Source organism: Catharus ustulatus, chromosome 5 (genome assembly GCF_009819885.2).
Source record: "Catharus ustulatus isolate bCatUst1 chromosome 5, bCatUst1.pri.v2, whole genome shotgun sequence".
NCBI lineage: Eukaryota > Metazoa > Chordata > Aves > Passeriformes > Turdidae > Catharus > Catharus ustulatus.
The window spans coordinates 24553096-24569717 of NC_046225.1; the positions used below are offsets into that span (position 1 = coordinate 24553096).

The 16622-nt window shown below is 41.3% G+C and overlaps 1 protein-coding gene across 1 annotated transcript in view; it reads left to right on the forward strand.

The window, feature by feature from the left end:
* Positions 1-12725: 12725 nt before the first annotated feature.
* SGMS2 (sphingomyelin synthase 2) overlaps positions 12726-16622 on the forward strand; it is a 41541-nt gene continuing 37644 nt past the window's right edge. The window contains exon 1 of the mRNA XM_033061060.1: positions 12726-13252. The gene's annotated coding sequence lies outside the window, so the exon portion shown is untranslated. The remainder of the gene's footprint in view (positions 13253-16622) is intronic.

The window sequence follows — 16622 nt, forward strand, 5'->3', positions numbered from 1 at the left end:
ATGCTTGTATATTAAAAAAACAACCAACCTCTTTAGTATATACTTACGAAATAGTCTTGGAAGTAAAAAAAAAATGTATATAAACTTTATCCTCATAGTCAGAAATACAAGTACAGACATACAGTCAGTTTTCCAGATCTTCACTTTTAGGTGACCATCTCAAAAGTGTTTCAAAAAATGGACAGATTAATGGGAATCAAAATTGAGGGGCAGGTCCCCCCGAGAAAAATATATATACTTATTTGAGAGTTTCAAAATACAGTCACGACCCATCAAAATCTTTGATAGAGGAGGCTGGTCACAGGTCCCTGGTAACTGGGCTGTCAAAAACCAGTGAAAATATATATTAACTATAATTAGAAGCAATTTGCCAGGTATTGCAAAGCAGACCTAGAAAGAGAATTCCAGTCTTATATTTAAAAATCCTAAGACAAATACTAGATTTGCAGTGTTCCCTATCTTCTGTGAAGTTTGGGATTTTATTTTTTTGGCAGGCTAAAAAAGTTTAGTGTAACACTGTGGACTTATGTGGCCTTCTTACGCTCTGTAATATTCTTGGAATAATATTATAATATAGTCATGTTAAAAGGATTACTCCAACACTTTGTGATTCTGAAGTTTCTTCTCTTACTCCAAATACCAGAGGCATGATCTGTCTCACATCTGTGCAAGCACACACACAGACTCTCCCCCTACCCCAATATGTTTTCTTTCTGAGCTTATTTCAAATTTCCAATATTTATTTGTTTTAGATGGACTAGATTTCCCACTGATAAAAAATAGTGTGGTGTTTGCTTGTGGTATATAGATGAATGAGCTGAAGTCAGAAAACTTTGTCCTCTTTCCAATATGCAGCTGTATGCTGGAGAATTCAATACTGTACAATCCCATTTTTATATATAGTAACTGGGGAAATCGTATATACTTTCTACAAAAGCCTGGATGCCTAAAGATAAAAAACCTGAATATTATATTGCTAATAAAAATAATTAGAAAAATCAACTGAATATCCATATCAATACTTGAAGAAAGATTGAAAACATTGAAATTATGTGAAACTTAGGTTAACACTTAAAGAAGATACCCTTATGATGTGGAAAAAGTAACCATATCTTCATTTTCTTACTGACTCAAATGTAAGCTATTCGATAATATCTTAACTTTTTGTCACTTCGAGAGTTGTATAAAGAAAAGAAGGCAGGTCATAAAAACCTTGAATGAAAGGAAGAATATACACAGAGCACCTCAGCCATTCAAAGATCTGCAGAGCACAGGGAAGCAGTAGCAGAGGAGGATGATGAAATAATAATGAACAGGGAAAGTTATAGTAAATTTAGGCAGAGGAGAAGCAGTCACAATGTATATCCCTCAAGACTTTGAGCTTGCACATTAATGACTGCCTTGGATTCTTCCATCAGTAAGAATTAAATTTTTTTATAACTGAATAGTCAGTGTGAAAATGAAGCTTTTGTAACTATTATTCTCATACTACACCTTCTGTTCTTGATGAATTTAAGTAGTATTTGAAATCCTGCAGAAGAGAGATATGGGGCTTTCTCCATTTTATTTTGGAAACTCCTCCTAGATCAACAAAGAGCTGGAAATCATGACCACCTACTTGGTTGCTAAGGACTCAAATAAAATATGATTCTGTATTTCTCTTTAAAATGTTGGATTTCTCCTAAAATTTTAAGTCCGCAAACATATTTCTGAATATAATACAGAGATTTTGTAGGATTTCGAGTGTATTACCAGTGACCTGAAGAACTTTATGGATTTGCATGGATTTTTAAATCCAGTACCTCTTTAGACACTTTAAAGATTTAGCAGACATTCAGTTAAAGTAGACAGTAAGTTTGTCAGAAGAGAAGCCCTAGTGAAGGCCTAGGGCAGCCTTCCAGTGTCACCTCAGGGGAGTTTTTCTCTTAGCGACAACCTCACCATCTTGACCAGGTCAGAGCATGGCTGTATAATAATGATAAATGGGACGGGTATGATGGTGTGCCTGAGAAATCTTTTATCCATCCATGACCACTGCAGTCTGAGAGGCAGCATCCAAAGACCAGGGGGAGGTGTCAGGTTAACAATGCATCGGGATACCTGAGGGCAAAGGTCCAGTCACAAATGAGATCTAGGAACGTCTCTGGGAATGCCCTTACATGTCCCCACAAGTCCCACGGTTTTAGGCTAATACCTCTGCATCTGCAGGGCAGGGGCCTGACCTCATGTCTAAGGCCTTGCCTTTTAATAGCCTGCCTACCAGGGTCTTAGATTTATGCCCTTCGTATAGGAAACCTGGGCTAAGTCCTGGTCCATCTTAACCAATTCCACCACCACATTCCAGCGCTCAGGAGAAAGTTATCAACCAAAAGTCTGATGCCAGGCTCTACAGAGGGACAAGAAAAGAGAATGAGGAACATCAATCAGAAATTGAGGAAGGGAGCTCCAACTAGATAGAAAGAAAATATCTTGGAGCAGGTTTCCCAGAGAGTCTGCGAGGTCTCAGAGGTTTTCAAGACCCAGCTGGTAAAGCTCTGAGCAGTCTGGTCTGAACTGAGTGTTGATTTGACTTTGAGGAGGAGGTCAAAAGGACACAAAGTGAGATGTAACTCTGATAGTCTCGAGGAAAATTTAGCTAAGTAGAAAAAATGTATTTCCTTTAAGCTTCATTGGGCAGTCACAGTCAGCAGTATTTGCATTCATCGCATTTGTGCCCTAGCCAGCCTTGCATTTTTTAAAGGATAGACGGTAGCATAATACCTTCATTGTCTGAGAAAGTTATTGCCACAAATCCATTTTAAGACATAAAATGTAATTGTACAGATGACCAGTAAATAATGCAACTGCTGTAAGGCAGATATACAGGAAACAAAAATTATCCCAGGAACTGATGTCTGCATGAAGGACTGCATGGACATAAACCTGTTAGCATCAACATGTGGACTGTTGTGATGTATAGGAGAAGAGTGGAGTGGAAGTGATTGACAATGGCCACTGGTGGACTCTAGTTCCCAGGATGCCCAGTGTAAGTTAGATAATGACCTCTTAGCCAAGAGCTCTCTGGTTCAAAGGCTGTTATTCCCCAGATGATTACAGAGATAAAAGGAATATAAGACACTTCTATTTCACTTTACATCCCGGATTTAATATTTTTTGCTGCTGGAGGTGTCCTGTACCTGATCTAAAAATCTGATTTCCTTCTCTTTCTGTCTGCAACAGGAGTCAGAGTCACAAACATACACATATATATAAGGGACTGTTTCTAGTTTGTCCTTCTACTTGTCTCTCTATGACAGCAAAATAACTTTGTATCCTTAAGATACAAAGTAAGGCATTTCAAATTAAGTAGCACTAGGTTTTAAAAAGAGAATGAAAGAAAGATCTCAGTACCTCTAAGTACAGTGTATGATCAACTTGTATAATCACTTCAGCATGAAATCTTCAGGAATCATTACATAGACTCCACTTACAACTCTTGGGTGATGTGAAAATGCTTTTACAGCACTGTGGATTGTGCCATTCCCAGCTGACGTGTCCCAGGCTCCAGCAGAGAGGTAAAGAAAGAGATTCTAAAACTAACTGTGATCCCAGAGACCACACTACTATGTTTAGCCATGACTTCCTACTGTGGCACTGTTCTCTGTTGCAATATTTTTCTGGTATTCTCATTAGCCATTCCCTCAATGTTTTTGTTAAGAGATTCACAAAGTTATAAAGTAATATTTAGAAAATACAAGTGTTATGCAGAGTAGAAATAAGATATTTGAGTGAGGGTGCATACTGGATATTTGCAGAGGGATTTTTTTCTTGGTTTTGGTTTGTTGGGGTTTTTTTGCCTTAGAAGAGACCACAGGTACTGCAGGTTTTCCAGATGGGTTAGAAAAATGCTTGCCTGGAGTTATTTCTATGAGGTGATCGACAAAGGCTGCTTTTGGTTCAGGCAAACATGTTAAAAAGCTTATTCTTTTCATTGATTATGTTTGGTCAATAACTTACTAGGGATGTTATTGTCAGGGCAGTGGCTACCACCATTTTCTCACTGTTACTTGATCGGAAGGAAGTACTGCTCTCCAGTCAGAGTATAATTCATGCTTTGCTTTTCTTCATACTCCGAAAGGAAGCTAAGGATTCTCATATTTCTTCTTCAAAGCCTATTACACTGTGGGTTTTTCATGCTTTCATACTTTTTATGCCTATCCCTGAGCTGGCACAATGATAAATCATCTTGATGCATAATTAATCAGTATCAATTTTATTCATACTAGATAGATTACTGTCAACATCAGATTGCTGAATATACTTCTATTTCCATCTTGTTTTCTATTACCTTTCCTAGCATGTGCAGACTTGGAGATATCTATATTTACAAGTCCTTGTGATTTATTTGTAAGAGCAGAACAAGAATCTAGCAATGAAAACATCTCAGAGGTCTGCCTATGTATAAACTTGTAGCACCCAAAATCGAGACTGCCATTGTGTCTTCGTTGAGATATTTAATGGAAAACTATCAGCTTCATCTGTTCTGAGATCTGCCCCTCTTCTCAAGCTAGACACTTGAGAAGATGCTTCATCCTTTTTCTTATCAAATAGGAAGAACCCTTCTCCTTTTATTATAACTCACTCTTTTTATCCATCCTCCTTCAAATCAATTTAAAAACATGGATCAAAGGAAAAGACACTTTAGAACATGTTTTTATGACAGTAAATTTACATTGGGCAGGACATAGCAATACCTGGATCCCTTGGCTTCATGCCATCAAAAGCCATCTAATCATATCTATGTGATGATACATAGAAACTGGCAGAAAGAGTTACGCTTTTCAATCTAAAAAATCATCCATTAAACAATATTTTCTTGACTGTGGCCTTTGCACTAAATCTTGGCCATGACTTTAAAAAGTGACACCAGGCCATTTTGCTTCCAAGTAAGAATAAATACTAAATTACTTCTGAATACATTTCAAATACAGTGGAACAAAATTCTACATGTGTCTTTTTACCAAAGTCATTTATCTTTTGGGTCTTGTGAGAAAGAAGACCTGTTAAAGCCCTGCTAATACACAGCATATCAAAGAAGCATGTCATATTTGAAATTCAGAATTGATTTATGAGTCAGTTCTGTCTTTTGCTTCTTTATCTTTGAGGTTCATGTCTCATTCACTTACTTGAAGGATATCTGTCAGAATGTCTTTAGCCATTATTTCACAGTCAGACTTTATTCTACAGTATTGCACAAAATAATAGCAAAATTTCTTTTGAGACTATTTTGTACACCTTCTGGTATTTTTCCTCAAACTTTTTTAAACCCTTAGAGAAATAGTAATGGGATTGTATTAAGGTCTTACATAATTGAGGATAATCACAACTTATGCACAAGAAAAATGCACCAAAAGCAGGAATCTTTTTGTGTTAAGTGCATAATTTCATTAAGATTTACTTGTTGGTTCCTGGCCTTTTTATTTAAAAGGAAAAAAATGAATCTCCTGTTATGCTAGGCAGAAAGGAAACTAAAAGAAATTACCTCAAGTTGCACCAGAGGAGGTTTAGCTTAGATATTAGAAAAATAAATTCATGGAAAGGGTTGCAAACTATTGGAATAGACTTCCCAGGAAAGTGGTGGAGGCACCATCCCTGGAAATGTTCCAAAAATGTATGGATGTTGTGCTTGAGGACACGGTTTAACGGTGAACATTGTGGTGGTGCTAGGTGGAAGGTTGGACTTGATGATCTTAGAGGTATTTTCCAACTTTTATGATTCTATTCTTCTTCTTTGGAGGGGTAAGTAGATAAGCAGCTAGGATAGGAGGATGCTTTACCCCTTATTGTCCTTTTGCCAGCTTTTACTGATGTTGCTCCTATGCCTCTCTTGAAGCTTCTTGCATTGCATGCTATCAGAGCCAGGACAGAAGATTAGACAGGAGGTTATCCTAGTACATTAGAGCTTTCCATGTGTTTCACACTAAATTTACATTCAGATGATAACAGCAGCCACTTTTTTTTAAGTAGGCCACCTGTCCCTCATGCAATTATGTCAGCTGCTTAGGTTTAAAAATAATTTTTGCTAAAAACCAAAGTCCTTATACTAATAGAATCCTCAAATGTAAGATAATGATACAAAAATTATATTGCTCCTAAGATTCAGTGGGGAGGGGTAAGTCTTAGTTTTGTATTGTTCATTCGTTTTCCAGTCTTACTTCCTTTTCTCTCTATTTTTTTTCTCCTTTTCCTGCTGAATCAGATAAAATTCTCCCTCATAGAAAAAGCACGCACAGAGAGACAAATAGAGATCATCTATTGATCTGTTCAGCTACTGTTCAGTTTATATTAAAATTTATGGATTTCTGTTTTACATTACTGGGGAAAAGCCCTATGAACTTTTTGTTGAAGAGGATGTTGTCTAGTAGTCAGAGGTTTAGCCCAACTATTCTGTTTCAGAATATGAACCTGCTGCAAAAAAAATCCCAAGGACGAGAAATTAAAAGAAAGTTACATGGGAAAGATGGGATCAGAGGAGTTAGAGAGGAAGGCTATTCAGGAGCGTGAAAAGAAGATACAGTAGAAAAGGCTGAATAGCAAAGAAAATGGGCTAATTCACCTGTCAGTTGACTTTGTGGCAATTGTTACAGCGCAGCAGTCTTGTCTTATTTTTCATGCATTTAATATCATATCCAGAAATCCTTATGATGTTACAGAAAAGCTTTAATAAGCCTTTTTAGCTGCCTAGCATCATTCTGATCTTCTAGTTGTTTCCAAAAGTGTTACCACTTTTCCAAAGGAGACAGAATATTTCCCATACTTCTGCTTGATGCAGCTGCATAGAATCATAGAATGGTTTGGCTTGGAAGGGGATCTTGAAGATATCTGTGTGCAGGGACACTTTCAATTCGACCAGGTTGCTCAAAGCCCCATCCAACCTGCCCTTGAACACCTCCATGGATGGGGCATCCACAGCTTCCCTGGGCAGCCTGTTCTAGTGCCTCACCATGCTTACAATAAAGATTTTTTTTCCTAATATCTAAACGGAATGTATCCTGTTTCAGTTTAAACCCATTCACCCTCGTCCTTTCACTACATGCACTTGTGAGTAATCTCGCCTCATCTTTTCTGTAAGTTTCCTTCAGGTACCGAAAGGCAACAATTAGGTCACCCCAAAGCCTTGTCTTTTCCAGGCTCAAGAATACCAGCTCTCTCAGCCCTTCCTTACTGGAGATGTGCTCCATTTTTCTGATGACTTGGTGGACTTCTCTGGACTTGCTTCACCAGGTCTGTGACCTTCCTATGCTGGGAACTCCAGAACTGGATGCAGCCCTGCAGGTGGAGTCTCACCAGAGCAGAGCAGAGCAGAGCAGAGCAGAGCAGAGCAGAGCAGAGGAACAGAATCTCCTCCCTCACCCTGCTGCCCACACTGCTTTGGATGCAGCCTGGGACACAGTTGGCTCCCTGGGCTGTGAGTGCCCATGGCTGGGTCATGTCCAACCTCTTGCCCACCAGCACCCCCAAGTCCTTCTCTTGGTCTGTTCATCTCCAGCCTGTGTTGGTACCGGGGTTGTCCTTACCCAGGTGCAGCATCTTGCTCTTGGCCTTGTTAAACCTCATGAGGTTCCCATGGGCTCACTTCTAGAGCCTGTCTAGGTCCCTATGATTGGTATCCTGTCCTTCAGGTGTGTCAGCATTATCACTTAACTTGATGTCATCTGCATCTAGTTTCCTAGAATCATTTTGCGTGCATATAGAGATGATAAATTAGAATTTTTTTTCATTGTTCCCTAATCTCCCATTTCCTCCCTACAGCCTCTGTCAAGTAAGTACCTGCACTCTTCTTATTTCTGGCAAAGCCTTGCTTCATACAAGAAAAACATTTCTTGAAATGCCACTGTTGTGTATAGAAAGCTCTCTGAAGCTGGAGACAGTGATTTTGGATGCACGTATTTTTAGATAGAAAATCAATTTTTGGCTTCAGTTTTCAAGGAAACTGGTTGAAAGAAACAATCAGGAGCTCTTATTTACTGCTTCTAAAGCATGTCTGATTTCATATAGTTTGGATACTTGAAGAATTACCAAAATCAAACAAGAAAAACAGACATTCCCCCTTCCTCTACCACCCCCTTTCCCTGCTCTTTTCCATTGCTAATTATAATTGGAAAAAATTTCTTCCCTGTGAGAGTGGTAAAGCACTGGAACAGGTTGCCCAGGGAAGTTGTGGATGCCTCATCCCTGGATGGGGCTTTGAGCAACCTGCTCTAGTGGAAGGTGTCCCTGCCCCAGCAGGGATGTTGGACCTTGATTTTTAAGGTCCCCTTCCAACCCAAAAACATTCTAGGATTACATAATTCTATAATCCCACAATAAATCTAAAGGAAAAAAATAGGATGACTTTAAGGTATAGCCTTTTCTGCTTATGAAAGTGAAATAGTGAGGGAAAAGTTAAAAGTTTGGTTTAACTTACTGCTTTGTTTAAAAAAAAAAAAAAAAAAAAGGAAATCTATTGTCTAAATCTGGGGTTTTTTCCTCATGAGCTTTAGCAGGGAGTCTAATTCCACAAGGCTTCATTTTCCCCTCCCGAAACTACCCAGGGACATTCTCAATAACACATAAGCCCTTGAAAAAAATAGTTTAAAAGACTTAATATCTCTGCCCAGCTTTTGGTTATGAAAACAGCTAATATAGCAATTTTTGAGGAACGTAAAATGTGTAAAGCACCAAGGTTACGAAAAGGGGAGTCAATAATCACGGATTTGTAAGTCTCGGGGAGTCGAAAGAGAGTGGCTGGAGGAAGCATCTACTGTCTCCGGAGATGCCTCCAAGCTGGACCCCGCTGTGAGCGGAGCTGGACACGGCGGCGGCCGCTCCGTCCCGAGCCCGGCCGGGCACCTGCGGGGCGGGCAGGCTCCGCTGCCATTGGCCTGGCGCCGCTTCCCGCCTCCTTTGAAAGCTCGGGAAGGGCGGGCGGCAGCTGTGCCTCGGCAGTCGGGCCGGGTTGCCGCGGGAGAGCTGGGCCAGTGCAGGAGGCCGCAGGTAACCTCGGGCAGCCGGCGGAGAGCGCTTTCCCTGGCTTTTACCTCATGGGGAATGGGGCGGGCTCCACTGAGCTGAGTGAGCGCCGCTGGGGTTTCTTGGCTCGCGGGTTCTTCCTGCAAGGTGGTACTGCTAAAGCGATGCTTTATGTGCTCAGTATGGCAGTGCTTGGCTTGGCAGCTTAGTTCTCTGTAATAAATAGTAACCTACCTGTTAAGCAGCTGAACTTGTGCTTGATCCTGCTGTGAATGATCTATAAACGTGTTTCTTAAGGCCCCAGCCCCTCCAATAGTAGGGTGGGACTGTGTATGTTGGAACTGGTACTTATGAAGGAGTGATGGAAAAGCTTGTCTTATGATTTCTATTGTGGCTTATCTTTTCATCCACTTGTTCAGTTGCCAAAAATAGTGACATTAATAGTGAACTTACAAGGTAAGCTTTCTCCTTGTTCTAAAAAAAGCCCTTGATGATGAAAAAGAACTAGTGAATGGATCAAAAATAATAATCTGGAGACCTGGAATTCATGTCATTGCTCAAATTCATCTAATTCAAAAACTGTGGAACTTATTTCTCTTAGGGGGTGTTTAGGAATTTAGCAAGTGTGTACTCATGAAGAATCTCCTCATGGTATCATCTACTTACTTTAGGCTTTAGTGTGTTTTACTCTTTCGTAATTGCATAGGCATAATAAGTCATTCTAGAGTTGCTCCATCTGTTTTAAGGTAGAAGTATCAACTAGCACCTTCAGATAAAATAGGGCTGCCATGAGAACCAGGTACAGATGAAATGTTAGACCTGAATAGAAGCAGTTTGCAGGATTACCCTGATGTATATGCTACTTGAAAAAAAGGCAAGGAAGAATTATAAGTGACTATAGTTGTGGGAGTGTATGGCACACTTCAATATAAAATATCTAATTTTTCATCTGCCCTTAACACAGCTGCAATAAAGGCTGCAAATATATGTGAGCTCCTTAAAATATGTATACTTATACAGTTGAGTAGTTCTGAAACTACTTGGACTGAGTACAAGTATATAGTTTTTTTTTTTAGTTTTTGTCTATCAAGTTTCTGCACAGAATTCTCCTATGGCTTGCTCCATAAAAAAAGCTTTTTTTTTGCGGGGGGAAGGGGGTTTGTTTGGCTGGGTTTTTGGGTTTTTTTCTTTTTTTTTTTTTTTTTCTGGTAGTAGTAGTACTGTTTATTCTGCCTGTAAACTGTAGAGTTAGCTTGACCTAGAAATTTCTCTATGGTTCTTGGTTTCCCCTACTACAAACACAGTCTTGCAGTTTCAGTTTTCCCATGGTAGAACTAAGCAGGATTCTGGTGGTGCTGCTTCTGAAAACTGCCAGAGTGTCTCTTTGGAAATAGTCAGAATTTTAATGCACAAGCTGGCTGTGTTCATTTATAGAATTACTGTTTCCAATAATATCCCTGCTGATCTCATGAAAGGGGGAAAAAGTAAACAGTAATGAAAAAGATGCTGGGTTTGTTCCAAGTGAAAGAAACAGTAATTTTTGTTTCCCTCTCAAAACTCTGTTTCTGTACTCTCTCCCTCTCATCTGCCTCCCTGGGAGGTGAAGGGGAATGTGACTTGTGAGTCTCCCCGTAGAATTCTGTCTGTGTGTGCAAGGTTTCTTTTTCCTTAATATACGTTATCATTTTGTAAGTCATGTTATCTCTCACGCAATTCCTCTCTGAAAACAATCTTCTGAAGTTAATTTAGTTTAAAGTAAAGATCAAGAGATGTACTATTTCCTCTGGCAAGTTTTGTGACTTCACAAATTTTCTGCTTGCTTTTGAAGGTTTGCTGCTATGCAGGACTTGCAAACAGTTCTTACCAGATTAAAGACCTTCTCCTGCAACCTGCTCCTCACAGCTCCATTTCTGAGCTCTACACTTCAACCTCTCATCTGTGTGGATGGGCTTGTAGGGTTGGGTGTGAAGTGTAGCCTTGAATAGACTAAGAAAATGTACTACTATTTTTTACTTAAACGCAGTGCTTCAGAGAATATTATCTAAGAGTAATGCTAGTGTTTCATCTTACTGATCTATAAATAATTTGGAAAAATGACAGTAAAGTTTCCAGTCTTTGCTTTTAACCTTTCTTCAGTGGCTCGTTTTTGTTAAGGAAAACTTGGGGAGACCTCTGTTTAGCCTTTGCTGTACCTATATGTGTGTTTGCCTGTAGATACTTCTTTTTTCACTTGCATTGCTATTTCTACTCCTGATCTGTTACTCTGTCAGCTATTATCCTCTCTGTAACAGCTTGAAGTAAGATACAATTCTGCAAAGACATGCATGTGATTGTGTACGCAATAAAGCATATGTAGATATCTTTGTAATCAGTTAAAAACAAATGCCCAGCACGTGGTGCTTTTTTTTTTTTTTCTTCAGATTTTATTTTAAAGGAGGCATTACTCACTTAGGAGAACTGGAGGGGGTGGGGGAGGAGATCACGATGGCAGTAGAGAGGGCTGTGAGGTTCCAGCAGACATCTTTGGTTCAGCATTACAGGTGTGTATGTGCATTCACCTGGTAACAGGAACAGCAGTAGCCTTGCTGAATTGTTTATGTGGTTATAAGAGACTGTTTGCATTAAGCCTGCAGGAGATAAAACTTGGAAATCCTGGCATTCTGTCTGTAGCAGTGCCCTGGCTGTCACTGTTGAACCAGTGTAGTTTCCCTGTCCCACAGAAATCTGAGAGTGTGGAAAATTTTTCCACTCAGTGCTGGAATAAAGCAGATTCTCTCTTCCCTTCCCCCAAGCTTTTGTGGAAAAAAACAAAAGTGTAAGCAACCCAAGCAGAATAGCCAATAGCTGGGTGAAGGGGGCTTTCCAGCGGTGTGACGAACAGAGGGTCAGGTGCCTTCCTCGAAGCCAGGGTTGTGTGCCGGGCCGCCGCTGTCATGTGCCCGGTTGGCGCTGCAGCCGGGTGACTAAGGCAGGACAGGTGTGTATCGGCCGGAGCGAGTTTCGGTGAGGATGAGCTGACACCTTCCCCCTCCCTTCCTCCCCCGCCATTCACGTGTTACTTACTCTGGAAAACTCCCAACAAAATCTGGCTGCTACGTCATGATGGGGGAACGCTTTTGAAAATAAAAGGGGGGAGTGGGGGAAAATACCCCTCCACCCGCCGCAAAAACAAAAAGTCCAAAAAACCAAAACCCCAAGGAAAGGCAAGTCCAGAGGCGGGGTGAAACACTTGAGAAGCAGGGGGTTTCAGTGACAGTCATCCGTCATGTGAGTGGAGTTGGGGAAATCAAATCCCCCGGCAAAACCGGGAAGCCCGTGGCTGCGGAGGGCGGCTCGGTTGTGATCTGACTGCGGGAGCGGCCCCGGCACCTGCCCCCGGGCTGGCTGCGGGGACGGGCGGTGCCCTTGCCGTAGCAGGCGTTTCAGGGGCAGAGCAGATATCTGTGCCCCCTTCCGCGGGCTGACGTGGCCCTTGCCCGGCGGCAGCGGCGTTGAGCCGTCCCGCGGGAGGGGGCTCTGGCTCGGGAAGGAGCGGGCACGGTTCGGGGGGGCACGCGCCCGCCCGGGGATGCCGCGGCCCCGGCAGAGGCGCGCGCCGGGGCGGTGCGGGCGCGCGGCCCCACCAGAGGGGGCGGTGCGCGCGCGCAGAGGCGCGTGTCGGGGGTGGTCCGGGGGCCGCGCGGGCGGGGCCGGCACCTTTCGCGGCGGGCGGGGGGCTGCGAGAGGTCCGGCCGGTCCGGCAGGCCCTGCCCCGGACAGCGGCGGCGCCGGGGTGAGTCACTGCTTGGAAATGGAGTGGGCGGGCGTGCGCGTAGCAGAATGAATGATGTCAGGGAGCAGCGCGGCGAGCATGAGGCTCGCGGCAAACACGGCGGCGGCCGCAGCCCCGAACGAGCGCTGCCCCCGGCGTCCCCCGGCCCGGAGCCGCCTCCAGCGGGAGAGCCCTTCCAGCTGCGGCACTGCTGAGGCAGGAAACCTCTGCGAGAAGTGTCGCCTCTGCCGACGCCCTTAAAGCCGGTCCCTTTCGCCAGGAAGGAGAAGAGGCTGAGGCTGGGAGAGGAGCGAATTGCAGGGGAAGGTAGAGATTGTGGCAAACTTTCTAGCTGCTTCTGCGTGCTGCTACCTCACTGGTGGGAGTGTCTGCCCATAAGGAACTGCAAGAGCCCAAACCTAAGAGCCCTGGGGCTCCAAAAAAGACTTCCAGCCACCTTTGGAGGAGGAACTGCCAGCAGTGCAAGCTTTTGCATATACGGCTGAGTAGGTAAGTTGGGAACAGCATAGGTGAATTAAAAGCGTGGCGTACCTCAGGTAGCCACTTGGAGAACCTCTTTCACAGAAGACCTGCACGTGTCAACTGGATAGAGACTGGGAAGAGCAATCCCACGCTTGTGGTCTCTTGCATTTCTAGAGTTTGAAGCCCCTCTAGCTAGAGAGGGCACCTGCTGTTTTGTTTTCTCTTGCCAATATGTAAATTGCGGAACATACCTAGTTTGCAAGTAAAATTCTATGGTTTTGGTATGGGCAATGTATACGTGCCCCTTAGAGCAGTACCACATGCCTAGCTGCTCAGGAGAGGACTTCAAAATGTGGGATTTCAACTCGGGAAGATAACGTATTTGTTATAAGGCTCTTAAGGGTGTTGTAAAGGTATTTTGTTGTGGTTTTTTTCCATGTTGCATGTCTGTCCTGTTGAAGCCACTCTTAAACTTCCTGAAGTGCTGCTGAACTAAACTTCTTGACTTAGAAGCAGATTGCATTTCTTTTAATGTCCTGTGGTTTCTGGTGTAAATTTAGCTTGAAATCCTTGTGAAGAGCAATTAATGCATCATCTTCTGACAAGGTAATAAAACCAGGATATAATGTAGAATAGCTGTTGTTCAGTTTAGTCCATTTCTAAACATTTTATTTTGTTTCATTTGAACATCATAGAAAATCCAACATCCATCCTCAAACCACTTGACAACTATTAATTTATGCATAGTTAATTATACAAGTGAATGGTTCCATACAAGTATTAGCTAGCATAAGCTGAGCAGGTGCATGGTACTTCATCTGAGACAGCAGACCTTACAGGAATTTTGGCAGGCTTCACTTTAAACCACATTTATTAAATGGTTTGTCCAAAATCAATTTGCTTTTTTATTATATTTAATGTAGTTGCTTAGGTGTATTATTTGACAAGGCAGGTTTTTTGAGGCTCTCTACCCTTAAATACTTTCTTACTATGAAACCAGTAACTTTTATTCCTTATTTTGCCCTAACTAAAGTAATCTAGGGCTTAATTAAATAGAAAGGTCAATGTGCTTGCTTCCATATTTCTTTCCTTTTGGGTTTAGTTAAAAAATCAGACATGGATTATCACATTCTATTGAAAAGCATGCGCTTGCCTCTGTCCTTCAGAAAAATATTCCAGTGTACTTTGTAGTATGTTGGTCTTAGAGGGTGTTGGACAAATCAAGTGGTGATTGGGAGAAACTTTAGGTGAAAATCTAAGGGGACAACAATAGTAAGCTGATATAGGGCCCTAACGAGGTAGATTTCTGTGCTGTCCTTGAAGTGAACATACAATGGAGAAATGACAACTTCAAGAAAGCAAAGACATCTTTTTCTTCAGTTATGGGTTGGTAATCTCAATATAGAATGCCTCTACCCCCGAATTTTAAATATTGAGCCATGGATGGTATGTTGATAAGCGTCTATTTTTCTGCATTGTAAAAGTGTATTGTAGTCGTAAGATTGTAATTGACAGAAACCAATTCAGAACTTAATGTTTTAAATAGGCATGAGAAGTGTTGTATCAGGGATACAGTATAGTGAAAAACAGAACATTTCCTTATCAACACAAAAGATTCAGCTTACACGCATACTTCTCTGTCTCTGGAAGAGCTGAATAAGAGACTTAATCTGTAGGTATTTTTAATTCTAAAAAACTGGAGTTCTTTATTTACAGTGTATGAGTATAGCATATTAAAGGAATGAAGACTGAAAAGTAGTATATTGATTAAGGATTAACAAAATAATTATTGAAACAAGTGATTAATTTAAAAAATGAGTAGCCTTTTTTAACAAGCAGAAAATGTAGAAGGTTTTTGAAGAAGTGGCTCATTACACTTAAGTCTCTTGGAACAGAAGTGGACTTTGAAGATACAGATATTTGTAATTAAATTGCATGGATCTTCTGTTTGGATATTTTTTCCTAATTTTGGTGGGCTGTTGGCCTATGATGTTATTTGATACAGATTGTGGGGAGTGGAAAATACAGATGCTGTGACATATTATTTGGTGTGGCTGTGGTATTGCACTAGTCCGGACAGATGCTGTGAAGATTAATGTAACACTAGGTCCACTGTCTTCAGAGATGTCTCGCTGCTGGGAGAATTGTTTGTACCATGGGCACCACTGTCCCCAAAGATGCTGCGCACACAAAGAATGTCAGGCATCCAGGCACCACTGTCCCAACAGATGCTGAAGACCTTAAGAGCTGCTAATGGGAAAGTTTTATGTAATACCGATAGCTCTGTCTTATCTTTCAAACAGAAAGTCTGTTTGGGACACTTCTTAACTATCCTAAAACCCAGCTATTCTAGTGAGGCTTCAGAATGTTAATAACCACAAGCGTCTCCTGTATGAGGATGCTTGCTTAAATTAACACTAGCAGTTACCATATCACTGTTTCTCTTCCTCAGAACCAATCTTTTGGGGATACAGGTGATTCAGAGAATGAAGTACTTCTCAAAAATGTAATTGGTTTTGGAAGTTTGTGTGGCTATTGATAGCAATTTTAATAGCACCAAAATATATGGTAAAAGTGAATCAGCTTTAGGGAAACATAGTACTTACCGTCTAGCTAACATATATGCAGTATCTGTAAAATAAGGGGACTGCTGTGCCTTGAGGTCATGCTTGTAGTTGCTGAATAAAACTTGCTGCTTTGCTGTGTGTCAATGGGTCCTTCTTGCAATCTGATGGCATTTAAAAATGCTGGAGTACAGTCTGTTGTACAGATGAAGAAAGTTTTTCAGAGTATCTGAGGCTGTTGAGGTGATCATTGCAAATAGAATGGTTCTTACTGAAACAGTATTTGGGACTAGATCCTCAGAGAAAATAATGAGCATCGTTAATCAGGAGAGCTTCACTGCATTCATTCTGACAAGAGAATTTTATAGCAAAAAAGAAGGTGTTCAATATTTAGTTACTTATTTTTTTCAGAAAAATAGTTTCTCCAATATGTTACTCTAGAGTGGGAGAATGTCCCATTCAATTGAAGGTACCAGAACAAAAAATCAGGTGTCACTTACCCTTGTTGTCACTTACCCTTCCCAGTTGATAGAGGTTAACTTTCAACTGTTGTGTGTAAGTTTCGAGGACATCTTATTCTTGATAAAGTTTGTATACAAAAATGAAGTTGCTGATATTAGTAGATCTCTCAGGGTTTCAAAGTCTGAGCTTTGCAGTCACATATTGCAATGTCTTCCTGTTCCTGGCTTTCCTCCTGGCCTTTAGTGTTTGTCTCTTTCTGCTCTGTTCTATAGTCTTTTTTCTTTTTCTTTATATATAGAGATTTCCTCAGGCTAAATCTTACTTCCATTCTGTGCCATGCAATAAGCTTTGCACTAAACTTTGCACTGTTG